Source organism: Odocoileus virginianus, chromosome 4, assembly GCF_023699985.2.
Source record: "Odocoileus virginianus isolate 20LAN1187 ecotype Illinois chromosome 4, Ovbor_1.2, whole genome shotgun sequence".
Classification (NCBI taxonomy): domain Eukaryota; kingdom Metazoa; phylum Chordata; class Mammalia; order Artiodactyla; family Cervidae; genus Odocoileus; species Odocoileus virginianus.
Window position 1 is genome coordinate 10,830,839 of NC_069677.1, and position 21,371 is coordinate 10,852,209.

A 21,371-nucleotide genomic window follows, 5' to 3' on the forward strand; every position below is an offset into this window, starting at 1 on the left:
CTGTCTCACCATTGTATGGCAAATGCATTTGGAGGTGACTTATCACTTTTAATTCACAGATCTCCGAGTCAAGAGGAGCTTTACCCAAGGAGCCACATTTAAGAATCCTCATTCATCCTGATGTGATAAGATCATGAGATCACAGGCTTCCAGCTTGTTGCTATAAATAGGATGAGACAGAAAACCTGGAATGAGGATTAGCAAACTTTACATGTGGGAGAAATGTGAATAATCTGTGACAAAGGAGTAGACTGTGGTAGATTCTAAAAGCAACCACAAATTCTTTTCCTCCTACCAATTGGTGGAATCTATTGCTCCACCCCTTGAAACTGAACTGAGCTGCATGACTTGTTTTGACTAACAGGACATTAGTATTAGTAAATATGATACAAACGGAAGCTTTAAAAGTGTTTGCACAAGGAGGCTTGCTTTCTGGCTACTTTTGGAAGCATGGACTATCATGTGAGCAGCCTCAGAAGGCAATTTGGAAGTTAAGAGGCAATCTGGAAAAGAACTAAGGCATCCCAGCATGCAGGCAGTAAACTTCCAGACAGGACTGAGGCTATCTTAGATCATCTAGCCATCCACCAGCCCATCACAGATGTGTGTGATAGTCAAGATCAGTTGAATTGACCCAGATTTTTAAAACTGCCCAGTCACCCCAAAGACAGAGCTAAATAAGATAATATTTAAGTCATTACGTTTTTCAGTGGTTTGTTTTGCAGCAAATCTCAACTGATGCAATGATAATTTTTCTTACAAAGTCTATAATTATCATCTTCCTGACTGTGAATATGGATTTAACATCCCCCACCCAATAGCCTGCCCCATATTGCTATTGTTGCTTAATATTCATTGTAATCATATTTTTAAACCACACACAGGACTTTTTAAAATATACATTAATATCTAAATCAAATATTAAATATTTGATCAAATTGCCAACATCCATTGGCTCAAACTGCCAACATCCATTGGATCACAGAAAAAGCTAGAGAACTCAAAGAAACGATCTGCTTCATTGACTACGCTAAAGCCTTTGTCTCTGAGGATCACAACAAACTGCAGAAAATTCTTCAAGAGATAGGAATACCAGACCATCTTACCTGCCTCATGGGGAACCTGTATGCAGGTCAGGAAGCAACGGTTAGAACCGGACATGGAACAACGTTCTGGTTCAAAATTGAGAAAGGAGTACATCAAGGTTGTATATGGTCACCTTGCTTATTTAACTTACACTCAGAGTACATCATGCAAAATGCCGGACTGGATGAAGCAAAAGCTGGAATCAAGATTGCTGGGAGAAATATCAATAACCTCAGACACGGAGATGACACCACTCTTATGACAGAAAGCCAATTAAAGAGCCTCTTGATGAAAGTGAAAGAAGAGAGTAAAAAAGCTGGCTTGAAACTCAACATTCAAAAAATGAAGATCATGGCATCCAGTCCCATCACTCCATGGCAAATAGATGGGGAAACAATGGAAACAGTGACAGACTTTTCTTAGACTCCAAAATCACTGCAGATAGTGAATGCAGCCATGAAATTAAAAGATGCTTGCTCCTTGGAAGAAAAGCAATGGCAACCCAAGACCCCGTACTAAAAAGCAGAGACATTACTTTGAAACAAATGTCCATATAGTCAAAGCTATGGTTTTTCCCATAGTCATGTACAGATGTGAGAGATGGACAAAAAAGAAGGCTGAGAGCTGAAGAATTCATGTCTTCAAACTGAGGTGCCAGAGATTCTTGAGAGCCCTTTGGATTGCAAGGAGATCAAATCAGTCAATCCTAAAGGAAATTAACCCTGAATATTCATTGGAAGAACTGATGCTGAAGCTTCAATAGTCTTGCCACCTGATGTGAAGAGCTGACCCATTAGAAAAGACCTTGATGCTGGGAAAGACTGAAGGCAGGAGGAGGAGACAACAGAGGATGAGATGGTTGGATGGCATCACTGACTTGATGGACATGAGTCTGAGCAAACTCTGGGAGGTGGTGAAGGACAGGGAAGCCTGGTGTGCTGCAGTCCATGGGTTCACAAAGAGTTGGACACAACTGAGCAACTGAAGAACACTATATAAATGAATACAAATATTTAATCAATTTCTGTGTTCACTGTTGTTTCTTCTGCATCTTTTCTCATTGTTTGATTCTGTAGACTTTTTCCTTCTAAAATATCTTTTAATGGTTCTTTTAGTGAGAGACTTGAGTTTACACTTTTGGTCTTTATTTTTCTCTCACTGTTGTAGCATAGTTTACCTACACATAGTATTTTAGGTCCAACACTCATAAGTTCTGTTTTCTTCTCCTGATGCTGCTGAAAGAGCTGTCATTACTTGTAGCTGACATATTTTTAACTCTGATTTTTAGTTGGTTGTTATGGACTGAATGTTTGTGTCCCCTGAAAATGGTGAAGCTTCAACTCCCAATGTGACTATGTTTGGACACTGGATCTTTATGGAGGTAATTTGGGTTAAATGAAGTTATAAGAGTGAGGCCCTGGTCAGAGAGCGTTAGTGTCCATAGAAGAAGAGGCATGACAGAGCTCACATTCTCTCTCTCCCTGCCACAGGAGGACGCAGTGAGAAGGCAGCCATCTACAAGTCAGGAAGACAGCTCTCACCAAAAACCACTGGGTTGGCCAGAAAGTTTGTTTGGTCTTTTTCAGAAGATGGCTCTAGCAGCATTTAGTTGTCTTTAACTTTATTCAAAACAATTTTGTTAGATTGTATTCTGAGAGCTGTCATATTGCATGCCTTTTTAAAAAAACTTTTCAAAACTGGTGAATTTTTGTATAGCCATTTTAATATTAAAGACAGAAGAATCAAAAGAAACATTTTCAGCATATTATGCTTTATCATTTCAAGGAAGGTGAAAACACAACTGAAACACAAGAAAAGATTTGGGCAGTGTATGGAGAAGTGCTATGACTGATCAAATGAGTCAAAAGTGGTTTGCAGAGTTTTGTGCTGGAGATTTCTCACTGGACAATGCTAAGTAAATCAGTTTGATCTTGGACTTCCCAGCCTCCACACCTATGAGAAATAAACATCTGTTGTTTAAACCACCCAGTCTATATTATGTTTTTATGGCAGCCCAAGCAGATTCATACATCGGTCTGCCTCCTATCTTTGATATTATGCAGTTTCACTACAATATGTGTAATTGCGGGTCAATTTTTATTTAACCGCCATACTACTATGAGATACTTTTGATCCAAGAATTCATAGTTACTCAACTGAGGAAAATTACTAGCCATTTATTTAAATATCTCTTCTCTTTCATTCCCTGTGCTCTCTCTGTAACTTTTATCAAAGAAAGCTGAAGTCTGTCAATTTATCTTTCATATCTCTAAACTTATAGGGTAAGTTTCTGTGTACTGTTCTCCAATCTGTTAACTCATACTTCAGTGGTATCTAGGAATCAGTGTACCCTATCTATTGTGTCTTTATTTGAATAACTACATTTTTCATTTCACATTTTTTATAAACACCTGGGGCTTCCCTTGTGGCTCAGCTGGTAAAGAATCTGCCTGTTAATGTGGGAGACCTGGGTTCAATCCCTGGGTTGGGAAGATCCCTTGGAGAACGGAAAGGCTACCTATTCCAGTATTCTGGCCTGGAGAATTCCATGGACTATACAGTCCATGGGGTCACAAAGAGTTGAACATGACTGGGCGACTTTCACTTCACTTCACTATATACACCTGATGTTATTTTATTTGTGTTTTTCGTAATTACTTATTTTTTAAAATAATTTTATTTATTTACTATTGGCTTCACTGGGTCTTCATTGCTTTGTGTAGCCTTTCTCTTTGCGTGGTGAGTGGGGGCTACTCTTCACTGCAGTGCCCGGGTTTCTCACTAAAGTGGCTTCTCGTTGCAGGGCACAGGCTCTAGGCACATGGGCTTCAGTGGTTGCAGCATGCAGGCTTGGTAGTTGGGGCTCACAGGCTCTAGAGCATGAGCTCAGTAGTTGTGGCATGGGCTCTGCTGCTCCATGGTATGTCGAAACTTCTTGGACCAGGTATTGAACCTGTGTCCCTGGCATTAGCAGGGAATTCTTTTTTTTTTTTTTTAATTTTTTTTCATTTATTTTTATTAGTTGGAGGCTAATTACTTTACAACATTGCAGTGGTTTTTGTCATACATTGAAATGAATTAGCCATGGATTTACATGTATTCCCCATCCCTGTCCCCCCTCCCACCTCCCTCTCCACTCTATCCCTCTGGGTCTTCCCAGTGCACCAGGCCCGAGCACTTGTCTCATGCATCCAACCTGGGCTGGTGATCTGTTTCACCCTAGATATACATGTTTCGATGCTGTTCTCTTGAAACATCCCACCCTCGCCTTCTCCCACAGAGTCCACAAGTTTGTTCTATACATCTGAGTCTCTTTTTCTTTTTTTGCATATATGGTTATCGTTACCATCTTTTTAAATTCCATATATATGTGTTAGTATACTGTAATGGTCTTTATCTTTCTGGCTTACTTCGCTCTGTATAATGGGCTCCAGTTTCACCCATCTCATTAGAACTGATTCAAATGAATTCTTTTTAATGGTGTATATGTACCACAGCTTCCTCATCCATTCGTCTGCTGATGGGCATCTAGGTTGCTTCCATGTCCTGGCTATTATAAACAGTGCTGCAATGAACATTGGGGTGCACGTGTCTCTTTCGGATCTGGTTTCCTCAGTGTGTATGCCTAGAAGTGGTATTGCTGGGTCATATGGCAGATCTATTTCCAGCTTTTTAAGGAATCTCCACATTGTTTTCCATAGTGGCTGTATTAGTTTGCATTCCCACCAACAGTGTAAGAGGGTTCCCTTTTCTCCACACCCTCTCCAGCATTTATTGCTTGTAGACTTTTGGATAGCAGCCATCCTGACTGGTGTGTAATGGTACCTCATTGTGGTTTTGATTTGCATTTCTCTGATAATGAGTGATGTTGAGCATCTTTTCATGTGTTTTTTTGCCATCTGTATGTCTTCCTTGGAGAAATGTCTGTTTAGTTCTTTGGCCCATTTTTTGATTGGGTCATTTATTTTTCTGGAATTGAGCTGCAGGAGTTGCTTGTATATTTTTGAGATTAATCCTTTGTCTGTTGCTTCATTTGCTATTATTTTCTCCCAATCTGAGGGCTGTCTTTTCACCTTGCTTATAGTTTCCTTTGTTGTGCAAAAGCTTTTAAGTTTCATTAGGTCCCATTTGTTTATTTTTGCTTTTGTTTCTAAAATTCTGGGATGTGGGTCATAGAGGATCCTGCTGTGATTTATGTCGGAGAGTGTTTTGCCTATGTTCTCCTCTAGGAGTTTTATAGTTTCTGGTCTTACATTTAGATCTTTAATCCATTTTGAGTTTATTTTTGTGTATGGTGTTAGAAAGTGTTCTAGTTTCATTCTTCTACAAATGGTTGACCAGTTTTCCCAGCACCACTTGTTAAAGAGGTTGTCTTTTTTCCATTGTATATCCTTGCCTCCTTTGTCGAAGATAAGGTGACCACAGGTTTGTGGATTTATCTCTGGGCTTTCTATTCTGTTCCATTGATCTATATTTCTGTCTTTGTGCCAGTACCATACTGTCTTGATGACTGTGGCTTTGTAGTAGAGTCTGAAGTCAGGCAGGTTGATTCCTCCAGTTCCATTCTTCTTTCTCAAGGTTACTTTGGCTATTCGAGGTTTTTTGTATTTCCATACAAATTGTGAAATTATTTGTTCTAGTTCTGTGAAAAATACCGTTGGTAGTTTGATAGGGATTACATTGAATCTATAGATTGCTTTGGGTAGTATAGCCATATTGACAATATTGATTCTTCCAATCCATGAACACGGTATATTTCTCCATCTGTTTGTGTCCTCTTTGATTTCTTTCATCAGAGTTTTATAGTTTTCTATGTATAGGTCTTTTGTTTCTTTAGGTAGATATACTCCTAAGTATTTTATTCTTTTTGTTGCAATGGTGAATGGTATTGTTTCCTTAATTTCTCTTTCTGTTTTCTCATTGTTAGTGTATAGGAATGCAAGAGACTTCTGTGTGTTAATTTTATATCCTGCAACTTTACTGTATTCATTGATTAGCTCTAGTAATTTTCTGGTAGAGTCTTTAGGGTTTTCTATGTAGAGGATCATGTCATCTGCAAACAGAGAGAGTTTCACTTCTTCTTTTCCTATCTGGATTCCTTTTACTTCTTTTTCTGCCCTGATTGCTGTGGCCAACACTTCCAAAACTATGTTGAATAGTAGTGGTGAGAGTGGGCACCCTTGTCTTGTTCCTGATTTCAGGGGAAATGCTTTCAATTTTTCACCACTGAGGGTGATGCTTGCGGTGGGTTTGTCATATATAGCTTTTATTATGTTGAGGTATGTTCCTTCTATTCCTAGCAGGGAATTCTTATCCTGTGACTCCTGAAAAATCCTCATAATTACTAATGAAAGTTATGCTTTCTTTTTTTTAAGGACAGGGTACATCCTCATCTACTTATTATAAGGTTTCCTTTTTAGTCTATTCTGTAAAGTTAATTTCATTTGGGATAATTTCTTATTCTTACAATGGATTCTATTACTTGTGTTTCTTGATTTGCAGTTTTGGAACTGCAAGTTCCTTTTGAGCCTGTTCTTCTCACTTTTGTTATTTTGTTCCTCTCTCTGACTCCATTTCTTCTTGACCCTCCAGGCCCCCAGTGCAGAAGCAGGTGGGTGTTACAGCCCCACAGGGACATGGCAGCAGCAGTCAGAACCAGCAGGCAGCTGGGCTCAGTTCCGCTAGCAAGGCTGTGTGCTTGTCCTTGCTTTCCTCAGTCCACAACTCCTGTCTATGTCTCAGTCAGCATGCTGACAGCCTCCCTTCCCTCTCACACACCCAGGCTTCCTTCATGACCAGTGCGCTCTTAAAGAAGGCCTTGACTTCAAGCCTTGTGGCTTCCCTGATGGCTCAGATGGTAAAGAATCTGCTTGCAATGCAGGAGACCGGGCTCAATTCCTGCGTTGGGAAGATTCCCTGGAGAAGGGAATGGCAACCCTGGAGAATCCCGTGGACAGAGGAGCCTAGCAGGTTACAATCCATGGGGTTGCAAAGAGTCGGACATGACTGAGAGACTAACACTTCAAGCCTTACTCTGGTTTCTCCATGTCTGCAGAGTGCTTTTTGTCCCTTTATTTCATAGCAGCCATACTCTTCATAGCCACTGCCTCCATCCAACCCACACCACAAGAAGCTTCAGCCCCTGGTCACCTTTTTGCAAGTCTCTTCTTTTGTGATCCACAGAGATGGTTACTTCACATCTGAGGCTGGTGATGTCCATTTTTTGTTTTCTCTATCCTTTTGTTCCTCAGAGACATGAATTCAGAGAAGCAGTTTCAAAAATGCAAACAAAATGTAAATTAGCAACCTGGTCCTCCTTCCCAAAGTTGCAAGTACCCCCAAAATGAAACTTAAAAAAAGGACAAGGGGGTCATATGTGAATGCCTGTCATTTCTCTCTGGAGTCAGAGAAGGATCTTCACTTACTAAAGCTTATTTGTCCAAAAGGACAGTGTGGTGAGGAAGGCAAAGAGACCCACTGCTCTTAGCCTCCATCTACCCTGGATATTTGAGAACTTCTTTTAGATCTAAGCTATTTATTGATCAAACACACCAGAACAGGACTTTGGAAAGAACATGAAAGACTCATGGAATCTTTCCCATTCATTCAAGTGTAAAAACTTCAGGTAGAAAGAATGGGGTGGAAAGAGAATAGAGTAAATATTTTGATATGGCATATCTCAAAATTTTTTGGAACAGAACTTGCTATACTGGGGCATGGACACCTGAGTCTCCAGTGTCTGTTACATTGTCCTAAAATAGTTACTGGATAAATAAAGGGATATAACTTAGTCTGGAATTAATAAGAGGAGAATCCAAACACAAGTAGCTTTCCTTCCCATGGAAAGGGACTTCTTTCTTACCTATGAGCGTATAGGGAGAAATTTCACTTTCTGTTGAAACAACACAATCTGGCACCCTCCTGTAGCATACCACTACAACTCTCTCATCTATTTATCTACTGGGAACTTCCCAGAATTGGTCTCCTTGGGGCCCCAGGTGGGAATGAGATGAGGCACATCAATTTCAGGACTAACTTCCAGGGCTTTACTTCATGTGCTTATTTTTGGTTTCATTTTTTGCCAAGTCTACCCTAACACAGCCAGTTTTCCATTTAGCTGCACTACCCACTCAAATATTTATTGAGCATTTATTGATAATAACAGTTAATATTTAATACAGACCATTTGTATGCATGACAGTGCATTTTACATACCCATTTAATCTTCACAACAGCTAGTGATTCAAAGTAGGCACCGTTATGTTCATTTTTCAATAGAGAAAGCAGGCTTAGAAAAGTTCTGTGGTTTCTCAAAGTCACCCAGGCTAGAGCCTGACTTTGGATATGACTCCAGAACCCATAATGTTTTTGTTATTACAATCTGAAGACACCTGTTCTTTCCTATAGAGAAACTGTGTGTTACAGGTTATGGCCCTAGTTTTTAATACTGAGGCAAGGCCAGCCTAAAACAGCTTACCCTAGGGCTGTCACCTGGCTTTATATATTCATTTCCCCCTCCACCTCAGTTCTGCCATTTGTGCTTCTGGGGTCTATGCCCCGAAAACCCTCAACTACAGGCAGAATCAGAGGCAACAAGAACTTTTGGGTCACTACTAGCACTCAATTCTGGGCCCTTCTCAGTCAGGGCCCTGAGGCTTGGTGGATTTCCTGCTGCTGGAGCTCTGAGGATTTTTCTCCTTCTTGAGCTTATTTTTACCACTTGCAATGGTGCCCAGATCCTGTGGTAAGGGCCTTGGCCCTGAAGATGGTATATAATAGGCAAAAAAATGTAGTGGGACTTGGAGGAACTGAGAGGTCTCCAGAGAGTGCAAGGCCTCAAAGCACTAAGGAAAGGAAAAGTGGGGCTGGTTCCCCAGAAATGCACATGGACGCTAACCTCCCACCCACTCCTCTGTCCTGTGTATTAATTCCCTGGACAGCCTAGGAGAGCCACGGGCCTCAACTCACCAAAACATCTCTCCCTCCTTCATCCTGAGAACAAACGTGCTAAGTGCTTTGTGTGCACTGCTTCATTTAATCCATACGACATCCAAAAAGGTGTAGGTGCTATTGTCTCCACATTACAAATGAGAAAATCAAGGGACAGAGAAGTCTTATGATTTACACAAAACCACACAGCTAGTAAATGTCAGTTAGGATTCAAAACCAAGCAGTTTGATGTAGAGGCTATACACTAAACTACTATAGAAATAGCCTCATAGTAAGAACCAGAAAAGATGGATGTAAACTATGTATGTCTCTATAATTAATAATAGTTATGCAGATTTGGGAGGATTGGGTAATACTATGTCAACACTGCATTTTTAAAAATATTTATTTATTTATTTATTATTTATTTAGCTACATTGGGTCTTCATTGTGGCATGCAGGTTCCTTAGTTTTGGCATGAGAACTCTTAGTTGAGGCATGTGTGATCTAGTTCCCTGATCAGGGATCAAATCCAGGCCCCCTGCACTGGGAGTGAGGAGTCTTAGCCACTGGACCACGAGAGAAGTCCCAACACCATATTTTGATGGGTGAAAAGGATAGTTCCGTGACCTTTCCACACACAATTCTGAAGGATGCATGTTCATTTGGAGGGGACAGAAGGGCTCTTGGCCCACAGCACATCTAACCCATAGCAATCACTCAATAAATGCTAGCTGTAGTAGAGCTCTTTTAAATAACCTACACCTACCAGAATCACTCTTTTGACAATTCTCCATTCACTCTGTACAAGATATTTCCTGATTGATGCCACCACGCTGAATCCCAAGGACTAGTAGGTTATTCTCTAGTCTATCTGCACTTTCTGCTCCTTCCAGGTAAAGTGTAAGAGTCACCTGGCTTGTCCCCAAAACCAGTTTTGCCAATTTTATTTATTATTTAAATTATTACATATAATTCATCCTGATTCAAGCATGCCCAATACTAGCCAATTCCAGAAATCTAACCCATGTTCAAAAGATGAAGCTGTGTCATAATAAAGGGCTTCCCTAGTAGCTCAGTTGCTAAAGAATCTGCCTGCAATGCAGGAGACCCGAATTCAATCCCTGGGTCAGGAAGATCCTCTGGAGAAGGAAATGGCAACTGACTCCAGTACTCTTGCCTGGACAGAGGACCTGGTGGGCTACAGTCCATGGGATCACAAAGAGTTGGACATGACTGTGTGACTTTCACTTTCACTTTCATAATACAAGATGTTAAAAAGACTGTCCAAATACCACTATCATATAAAGAGCTTCTACAACTCAAGAAGAAAAAGACAAATGACTTAATAGAAAAATGAGCCAAGGACAAGAACAGACAATTTACAAATAGCCAAAAAACACAGCAATGAACCCAATCTTACTTGCTGCTACTGCTAAATCGCTTCAGTCATGTCCAACTCTGTCCAACCCTATAGACGGCAGCCCATCAGGCTACCCCGTCCCTGGGATTCTCCAGGCAAGAAAACTGGAGGGTGTTGCCATTTCCTTCTCCAATGCATGAAAGTGAAAAGTGAAAGTGATGTCGCTCAGTCGTGTCCGACTTAGCAACCCCATGGACTGCAGCCTACCAGGCTCCTCTGTCCATGGGATTTTCCAGGCAAGAGTACTGTAGTGGGTTACCATTGCCTTCTCCGAATCTTACTTGAGGTTAAGCAAAAATTAACAGTGAGATAACATTTATTATCCATTAGGTTGACTGAAGTTTAAATGATGGATGTCATCTGGTTTTGGCAAGATGTGGGCAATGAAATTGCTACCAGTAACTTCTTGCAGGTAGTAGAAACAATAAATTCATATACATAAATACATTTTTAAGTAACGGGATTTTCAGTGTTTTCAGATGCAGCTAAATAAAAGGCAGAACTCTCCCTCAGAAGGAAGAACTGTTCTAAACCTATTAATCACTATTCTAAAACTGAAGTTCCAAAAACATTTAGAGCCATGTAATGCCACCAAAAGAAGAGGTGATAACACACACTCTCTGAAGAGGACTACTGTGATTTAGACAATGACTTCCAGTGTACTGGCTTAGACACCCTTCTCCCAACTCTGCACTCCCCCCTTGGCAGGTATGGAAGCACCCATCCTGGCAGGCCTAGCTTGGGGTTCCTGATCCAAGGCTTGGTGGATGCCATGAGGTTCAGAGCAGCACCCCTCTTTCTCTTTCCCACACACAAGTGTACAAGGCTCAGACTCCACCAGGGTGAACAATTTGCCTCTCACATTCTGTGATCAGAGCATTGCTATGTCTCTGGCCTCTCGTGCTTGAAACAGACTTGCTGGTATTTGAGCCCTCAGGACACCCAGTGCCTGCAATAAAATAAAGACCCAGCTTTTCTCCGAGACCCACTGAGCCAAGGACATAGTGTTCTATCTATACAATGAAATGCAGATTTCCCAATAAAAGGCAAAATTCTTGACTTTGGGAGGTTGAATAGGATGAAAAAGAATTCCAGCTGGTTAAAGTTATGGCACTGAAAAAAATCTTGTCTGAAACTAATTCTTGTGTCTGAGCCCAAGATGCTGTCATCGTGCCATGGATTGTTAAAGTATTCACTCACGGCGTGCTCCAACCCTCAAAGCTGTGCCCTGAAACAGTCTAAATTGGTCAGTAAAGACAATGGTTCAGTCTTGCTGCCTTCTCTTCTGAAATTAAGGCTATTCCAGCTGACTGCTGCCAGGGCACAATGTACAGGAGGCTGTATGTAGTTAGAAACTGGCTGGACACTGTGATTACATGTTAAATCATGAAAGAAATGTCAAGAATCCTCCTTCCTGCTGTATATTTGAAAGAGGAGAGTCATAAATACAGTCAGCTGTGCCCCGTGGGCCTAATAAGGCTCTGGGGCGAGGCTACTGGGTTCTCTCCATAGGACCATCACTTCCAGCTCAGTGACCCTGCCTAAGTCTCCTGCTACCTCTGTTCCCTCACTTTCTCATTTGAAATATGGAGATACTAACAGAGCTAGTGAAGTGATGGAATTCCAGCTGAGCTATTTCAAATCCTAAAAGATGATGCTGTAAAAGTACTGCACTCAATATGCCAGCAAATTTGGAAAATTCAGCACTGGCCACAGGACTGGAAAAAGTCGGTTTTTGTTCCAATCCCAAAGAAAAGCAATGCCAAGGAAAGTTCAAACTACTGCACAATTGCACTTATCTCACACACTAGCAAAATAATGCTCAAAGTTCTCCAAGCCTGACTTCAATAATATGTGAACCATGAACTTCCAGATGTTCAAGCTTTATTTAGAAAAGGCAGAGGAACCAGACATCAAATTGCCAACATCCGTTGGATCACAGAAAAAGCAAGAGAGCTCCAGAAAAACATCTACTGCTGCTTTATTGACTACGCCAAAGCCTTTGACTGTGTGGATCACAACAAACTGTGGAAAATTCTTCAAGAGATGGGAATACCAGATGGTAATACCAGGGAATACCTCCCGGGAAACCTGTATGCAGGTCAAGAAGCAACAGTTAGAACCGAACATGAAACAACAGACTGGTTCAAAATTGGGAAAGGAGTACATCAAGGCTGTATATTATCACCCTTATTTAACTTATATGCAGAATGCATCATGCTAAATGCTGGGTTGGATGAAGCACAAGCCAGAATTAAGATTTCAGGGAGAAATATCAATAACCTCAGATACGCAGATGACATCACCCTTACGGCAGAAAATTAAGAAGAACTAAAGGGTCTCTCAATGCAAGTGAAAGAGGAGAGTGAAAAAGTTGGCTTAAAACTCAACATTCAAAAAGCTAAGATCATGGCATCCAGTCCCGTCACTTCATGGCAAATAGATGAGGGAACAATGGAAACAGTGACAGACTTTATTTTTTGGGGCTCCAAAATCACTGCAGATGGTCACTGCAGCCATGAAATTAAGACACTTGCTGCTCCTTTATAAGAAAATCTATGACCAACCTAGATAGCATATTAAAAAGCAGAGATATCACTTTGTCAACAAAGATCCATCTAGTCAATGCTATGGTTTTTCCAGTAGTCATGTATGGATGTGAGAGTTGAACTATAAAGAAAGCTGAGTGCCAAAAAACTGATGCTTTTGAACTGTGGTATTGGAGAAGACTCTTGAGAATCTCTTGGACTGCCAGAAGACCAAACCAGTCCATCCTAAAGGAAATCAGTCTTGAATATTCATTGAAAGGACTGATGCTGAAGCTGAAAGTCCAATACTTTGGTCACCTGATGCGAAGAACTGACTCATTAGAAAAGACCCTGATGCTAGGAAAGATTGAAGGCAGGAGGAGAAGGAAACGACAGAGGATGAGATGGTTGGATGATGTCACTGACTCTATGGATATGAGCTTAAGCAAGCTCCAGGAATTGGTGATGGACAGGGAAGCCTGACGTGTTGCAGCCCACGGGGTTGCAAAGAGGCGGACATGACTGAGAGACTGAACTGAACTGAACAGAGCTCACGACATAGGATCATCAGAAGGGGAAAATGAGTATACCCATTTAAAGTGTCACTCTCTAAGGAAGCACTCAAATGTCAGTTCTCACCCATGGAAGTGAGAAGCAGTGGGTTAGAGCAGATGCTGAAGGGCTTGAATGTCTATCATCGGTATGACAACCTATGTAGAAGGCATTTATTCATGCACTCTGCCGAAGCTGTCCTCTGGCCACTTCATGTGTTAGGTCATTCAACACTTACCTCACACCTCTTTGTATGTGTGTCACCTCCCCCGCCCCACAACTAGATGGTGAGCTCCTGGAGGGCAGGAGTAGTGTCCTAACCTGCTGCAGAGTTTGGTCCCCAGTAAGCCCTCAGCAAATACCTGATTGACACTGCTAGCTGTTCACATGCAGAACAAACTGGACTCAGAATTAATCATATAAACTCCATTTAAATGGGCTTTTCAAGAAGTGCAGCTAGATCTTGCAGGATCCATTCAAAACCAGAGACAGAGATGGGTCTCTGATCCACCAAACAATAACACTAGAAGATGCCAGCCTTGAGCAGGCAGGATGCTATCTCACTCACTGTCTGGTCTCTTGTTGCTTTCTGCAGGAGTATTCTCCCTGCCCTGTAGAGCTCCAGGCCCACAGAGATCCCATGCAGAATCCAGGCAAGCAGTCTGCGTCTTTCCCCAGGAAGTCTTAGCCCTATTGACTCAGCATCAGCCATCTGGACTGGCTCCTGTGCCACCTGGAATATTCAGAGACCAGCTCCAGTTCACAATCTTAGCTTCTTACTCTGACTTCCTGACCACGTGTTCTCAAATTGCCAAGTTGCGCAATTTAAGTTGGAGAAGGCTGTTTCTGGAGGCCATTTGTAAATTCAGCAAGCTCCCCTAGGGTCTTTTATATTTCAGAAACTAACCACATTCTTAAAATACTGAAACCTAATAAAAATTACTAACATGCCATTTATTGAATGAAGCAACAGTTAGAACTGGACATGGAACAACAGACTGGTTCCAAATCAGGAAAGGAGTACGCCAAGGCTATATATTGTCACCCTGCTTATTTAACTTATATGCAGAGTACCTCATGAGAAATGCCAGACTGGATGAAACACAAGTTGGAATCAAGATTGCAGGGAGAAATATCAATAACCTCAGATATGCAGATGACACCACCCTTATGGCAGAAAGCAAAGAAGAACTAAAGAGCCTCTTGATGAAAGTGAAAGAGGAGAGTGAAAAAGTTGACTTAAAGCTCAACATTCAGAAAACTAAGATCATGGCATCCGGTCCCATCACTTCATGACAAATAGATGGGAAAACAATGGAAACAGTGCCAGACTTTATTTTGGGGGGCTCCAAAATCACTGCAGATGGTGACTGTAGCCATGAAATTAAAAGACGCTTTCTCCTTGGAAGAAATGCTATGACCAACCAAGACAGAATATTAAAAAGTAGAGACATTACTTTGCCAACAAAGGTCTATCTAGTCAAAGCTATGGCTTTTCCAACAGTCATGTGTGGATGTCAGAGTTGGACTATAAAGAAAGCTGAGCGCCAAAGAATTGATGCTTTTGAACTGTGGTATTGGAGAAGACTCTTGAGAATCTCTTGGCCTGCAAGGAGATCAAACCAGTCAGTCCTAAAGGAAATCAGTCCTGAATATTCATTGGAAGGACTGATGCTGAAGCTGAAACTCCAATACTTTGGCCACCTGATGCGAAGAGCTGACTCATGAAAAGACCCTGATGTTGGGAAAGACTGAAGGCAGGAGGAGAAGGGAACGACGAAGGTTGAGGTGGTTGGACGGCATCATCGACTCAATGAACATGAGTTTGAGTAAGCTCCGGGAGTTGGTGATGGGCAGGGAAGCCTGGTGTGTCCATGGGGTCACAAAGAGTTGGACACAAGTGAGCGTCTGAACCGAACTGAAGTATGTGTCAGGTAATGTGCTAGTTGCCTTCGATCCATTGTCTAATTTAATTCAGGGAGGTTGGCATTGTTCTTATTTTACAGATGAGAAAAATGAGGCACGGAAATGAAGTAGCTTGCTTGAGTTCCCATGATTAGTGAGCTGCAGAGGTGGATTAAGTTTTGAGAGTAGGCACTCTGATCCTGATGCTTGGTGACTCTCCCTGCCTCGCTTAATCTGTTTCTCTTCTCTAGCTTTATGACTCTTATTCACATCACCTTTACCACTTAGATTCAATAGATTTAGACTAATTGGATCTTGCATATTTCATGGGCTTTTATGGACCAGGATTGATGTGACAGGCTTTCAAAACCCTGACACTAAACCAAAAAGGCAGAGTTCAGGTTGGGTTTAATAATATCCCCTTCCAGCACCTCTTGCTTCCCTCTTCCCTTGTTTATTCCCCCTTCCCTAACTCATCCTCCCTTTTCTAAAAATCTGCCTCCCAATGTACTCAATCAGGTACCCCATAGGAACCCCAACTCAACCCCAAATGAAACTCACAACCCTTCCTGACTTCTCTGCCAAAGCTTTACACTGAGCTGCCTGGCACTCAGATTGAAACCTCAGAGTCATCAGCATGACAGGGTAACAGAGCACAGTGGGTAAAAATAGAAGCTCTCGGTTCAAATTCTGGATCTAACTGTACCAGCTGCAGGACCTATGAACAAGTTACTTATTCTAGCTCTGTCTCAGTTTCTTCATCTGCAAAATGGGGAAAAAACAGTACCTAACAAAAAAGAAAGTGTTTTGCCTCAAATACAGCAGGAACAGCTGGATATTCATTAGTGGAAAAATAATTTTGACCCCTCCTGCTTTATATGATGTGGAGAAGGCAATGGCACCTCACTCCAGTACTCTTGCCTGGAAAATCCCATGTACGGAGGAGCCTGGTACCTCCACGGTAGGCTTTGGTCCGTGGGGTCTCAAAGAGTCAGACACGAATGAGCGACTTCACTTTCACTCTTCACTTTCATGCATTGGAGAAGGAAATGGAAACCCACTCCAGTGTTCTCACCCGGAGAATCCCAGGGACAGGGGAGCCTGGTGGGCTGCTGTCTATGGGGTCGCACAGAGTAGGACATGACTGAAGCAACTTAGCGGCAGCTTTATATGGTCTGGAGGAGGAAATTGCAATTCACTGCAGTATTCTTGCCTGGATAATCCCATGGACAGAAAAGCATGGCAGGCTACAGTCCATGGAGTTACAAAGAGTAGGACACGACTGAGCATACAAACACACACACTTCATATGGCACACAAAACTTAATTTAAGATGGATGACAGATCTAAACATAGAAATCAAAGCTAGAAAGCTTCTAGAAGAAAATATAAGAGATGATCTTCGTAATAAGGGAGTCAGAAAAGTTTCTTAGAACATGGGGAAAAAAAACTTTGCAAAGAAAATGATAAATTAGATCTCAAAATTTAAAACAGAAAACACTGTTAAGAAAATGAATAGGGGACTTTCCTAATGGTCCAGTGTTTAGGACTCCATGTTCCCAATGCAGGGGCCATGGATTTGATCCCTGCTGAGGGAGTTAAGATCCTGCATGCCACACAGCACAACCAAAAAAAGGAAAATGAATAGGCAAACCAAAATTAGGGAAAAGTTTTGCAAATCACATACCTGACAAGTAAGTAGTATTCAGAATAAATAAAGAATTCCTAAAACTCAATAATAAAATGACAAAAAACATAATTTTTTTAAATGGACAAAATAGTTGAATAATTTGAATAACACTTCAGAAAGACAGAATCGTCAATAAGCACATGAAAAAATTCTTAGTATCATTAACCATTAGGGAAGTGTAAATTACAACCATTTTGGGATGCTGCTACATATTCACCAGAATGGCTAAAATTTAAAGTCTGATAATGCTGGGGGCTGGAGCTGACAGATAATGATATGCCTCAAAGATTATAACTGGTACATCCCTTTAAAAATTTATCCAATTTATAATACCTTCGATTATTCAATGTTTAACAAACAATGTATTGATTGCCTAGATGTGACAGTCACTATTTAGTATTGGATAAAAATCTCTGCCCTCCACAAGCTTACCACCTAGTGGAGAAATGGACAGTATGTGAGACAAGAAAAGAATATGTAAACCACGTTGCATATGGGCTAAGAATAAGGAGGCGAAAACAAAGCCAGGACAGGGGCCAAGAAACATCAGGGGTGGAGTCAATGTTGTAGAGAAGGTGGCCATGAAAAGGCCAGGAGAAGGTGACTCAAATAAAGTCCTGTTGGAAAGGCCTGGATGTGAAATACCAGATCCTGGTAGCTGTCCCCATTAAGCACCCTTCTCATGTCAGCTGCTCACACCCCCATCAACTAGACAGACCTCACAACAATCCTCAGGGTCAAGGAGCTTCTCTAAAATGTCAACTCTGGGACCTCCTCAGTGGTCCAGTGGTTAAGGCTCTGAACTTTCACTGCCAAGGGTGTGGATTTGATCTCTGGTCAAGGAACTAACATGCCATGTGGTATAACCAAAATAAAAAAAACAAATGAACAAGATGTCAAGTCTCAAACAAGAATTACATGATGCCAGCGTAGGAAGGGCCCGCAGAAGCCATCCAGTCTCACCCCCTCACCTTTCAGTGGAGAAACAGAAGCCATGGTGTTCCAGCTGGCCTAAGACTTGACCTGAGATCTGCACATCTGCCCAGAACTGAGCTCCTCCTCCTATTCTCCACTCAACACTGGAAAATCACTTTCCCTTGGTAACTAAGCCCTTTCTCCCTTGGTTGCATCACCCCAGCCACATGCACCTGATCTCTACATCTGTCACTGACATAGTCCAGGACCAGTCCTCAGGGTGGCAGGTAGGTAGGGGGGTCCAAGATTAGAAACAGCACCACCCTAAAACAGCTGCCAGCACTCCCACCAATGGCATTACCACTGTCTACAACACCATCAAGCCCCCTCCACAACATAGTCAGTGATACAGAAAATGGACATTTTCCACTTTTCCTTCTTAACTGCTCTGTTGTGGGTTGAACTGGGTCCTCCAAAAAGTCATGTTGAAATCCTACCCCTGCCCTCCCCGTGCAACTTGTGAATATAACCTTATTTGGAATACAGTCTTTGCAAGTTATGATGAATTCATGTGGAAGTAGGGTGGGCCCTAATCAAATGACTGATGTCCTTATAAGAAAGAAAACTGGACACATACACAACATAGAGAAACACAGAAGAGATGGCCATACAAAGATGGAGGCAGAGACTGGAGGGATGCATGCACAAGCCAAGGAAGACCAATGGCTTGCCAGCAAACCATCAGATGCTGAGACAAGGAAGGATGCTTCTTAGAGCCTTCAGAGGGAGCACGGCTCTGTCAACACCTTGATTTCAGGCTTCCAGCCTCTACATCACTTTGTCAACAAAGGTCCATATAGTAAAGCTATGGTTTTTTCTGATAGTCATGTACAGATATGAGAGTTGGACCATAAAGAAGGCTGAGTGTTGAAGAATTGATGCTTTCAAACTGTGGTGCTGGAGAAGGCTGTTGAGAGTTCCTTGCACTGCAAAGAGATCAAAGTCAATCCTAAAGGAAATCAGTCCTGAATAGTCATTGAAAGGACTGATGCTGAAGGTGAAGCTCCACTACTTTGGCTACTCGATGTGAAGAGCTGACTCACTGGAAAAGACCCTGATGATGGGAAATATAAAAGGCAGGAGGAGAAGGGGATGACAGAGGATGAGATGGTTGGATGGCATCACTGACTCCATGGACATGAGTCTGAGCAAACTCTAGGAGATAGTGAAGGACAGGGAAGCCTGGTGCACTTGGCTTGGGGTCTATGGGTTCACAAAGAATCGGACACAACTGAGCAACTGAACAACATCAACAAGCCTCTAGGATATGGAAGAATAAGTTTCTGTTGTTCTAAGCCACCCAGTGTGTGATGCATTGTTTACAGCAGCCCTAAGAAACTAGTAACCCCCTCACATGTAAAAAGTCTGGAGGCACTCATGGTTCCCATACACAGGCTTTCTCCCTACAATTTCAGGAAAGGCCCTCAGAAGCAGTTCCCACCTCCCCCAACACCACTCCTCACCCATCCTATCTACCAACAATGCACATGCTAAGTCTGCCCAGGGAGCCTGCAGGAAGCAGGTGAGAGGCCAGCCACTCCTAGGGTTTGGGGTACAGTTTGCTGAACACCTTGGTCTATGTCTGGCTGTGGGCACAACCTGTTTTATACGGTTTGGCTCCAAACAGTCTAGAATCTGTTGGCCTTTATTAACAATGACTGATGGTCCCTCTAACAGGCTGAGAGAGAGGTCACAGGGAAGTACCATCCACAGGAGACAGATCACTCTCATGGGTCCAATAGTGGCCTGTTAATCGGGCAATTGTTCAAGTAATAGGCTCTTGGGTGATATGGAAAAAAAGCCAAAAAAGAAGATCATACCTTTCAACCTGGTAAAGATGTTCTTGGAATATAATCCAAGGAAATGACACAGAAAAAAAAAAGCCACTTGGACAAAGATATTTATAGCAGTGTTGCTCAGAATTGTGGACTAAAAACTGGAAACGTTAATTGCAGAACAGTTTAAAGAGAGTATCATAATAATACCTAACGTTTCCTGAGCCCTTACTATATGGCAGGCAACACGCCAAGTGTTTTGGTTGGATTATTTCATTTCACCCTCACAGAAATTTTATGACAAAGCTGTATCATCCTTATTTTAGAGCTAAAGCTATCCAAGGTCACACAACTAGGAAGTGGCAAGTAACCACTATTTTCTGCCCTCTGCTTAAAATAGTGACTTTACTATGGCCATGTGAAACTGGGCAAGTTCTTTTTAACTTCCCTGAGCCTTGGATCCTCAACTATAAAACAGAAATAAGAATAATAAGACTTATTATTAATTAGTCTAATAAGTCTAAATAGCCTAATAAGTCTAATATTATTAATAATAAGAATAATAAGACATCATACGACTGATAAAAATTAAATGCAAACTGTGTGAAACATTAAGTAAACTATAAAACATTATCCAAATGAAAAGTACTTATAGCCACTCAATGATAACTGAATATCTTATGTGGTGGGGGTCCAACTGTAGTCTATTTTGCATGCCAAGTTGAACAGTTAGAATTTTATCTTTCATGCAATAAAGGTTAACATTGTTTTTTAACCAGGGATATTACAAGCATATCTGTGTTTTAATGTTGTTTAAAGGTACAATAATAGAAAATCATCTCAGGATGATAAAACTGGAACTTTATTTAATTTCCAATCCTCAACAAACTTTATGAGCTCTCTCGTAAAAACCCTGGTTAGATTCCTCCAGAGTGTGGGCAGAATGGGCCTAGAAGCAGCAGTTTCCTTAATTCACTGACTTGCTGCAGGAAACATAGGGGCCTCATCCCCTAAGAGCCAGACCCAGGGCTCTAGAATGTCAGCAAAGGAAAGCAGAGACCCTGGAGCACACAGAGTGGGAATGTCCTGACGGCACTTCGGGGGGACTCTCCTCACCCCTCCCTTAGCCCATGGAGCAGTAAGGATGGAACAAATGTGCTATGCCCCCAGTGAGGGCCTACACATGTATAATGGGGGAGGGGTGAGGCTATGACTGTCACCACACCTAGAGGCAATTATGTGATTGGTTCTAGTAACCAGGGTCTGGTGCAATCTCAGGATCCTGTTCCTATCCCAGTGAACCAGGCTCAGTAAGATAAAAGCACCAAACAACCCAAGGCCTCATCTACACCAGGGAGTCAGCCCCTCCCTGCCCCAGAGCAAATTCAGAGACTCAGCCCCTTCAGGAAAAAAATATCTGAGGTGGGAGAAAGTGACCAATAGCCCCTCTCCATACCCTAGACTTCTAATGGATTTTCCCATCATGTCTGAAACCTGCTTTGCATTTC

General features: G+C 41.9%; 1 protein-coding gene across 1 annotated transcript in view; it reads right to left on the reverse strand.

The window, feature by feature from the left end:
• Nucleotides 1-21,371, reverse strand: part of MYLK (myosin light chain kinase) — a 282,381-nt gene that overhangs the window by 247,363 nt on the left and 13,647 nt on the right. The gene's annotated exons all lie outside the window — the stretch shown is intronic.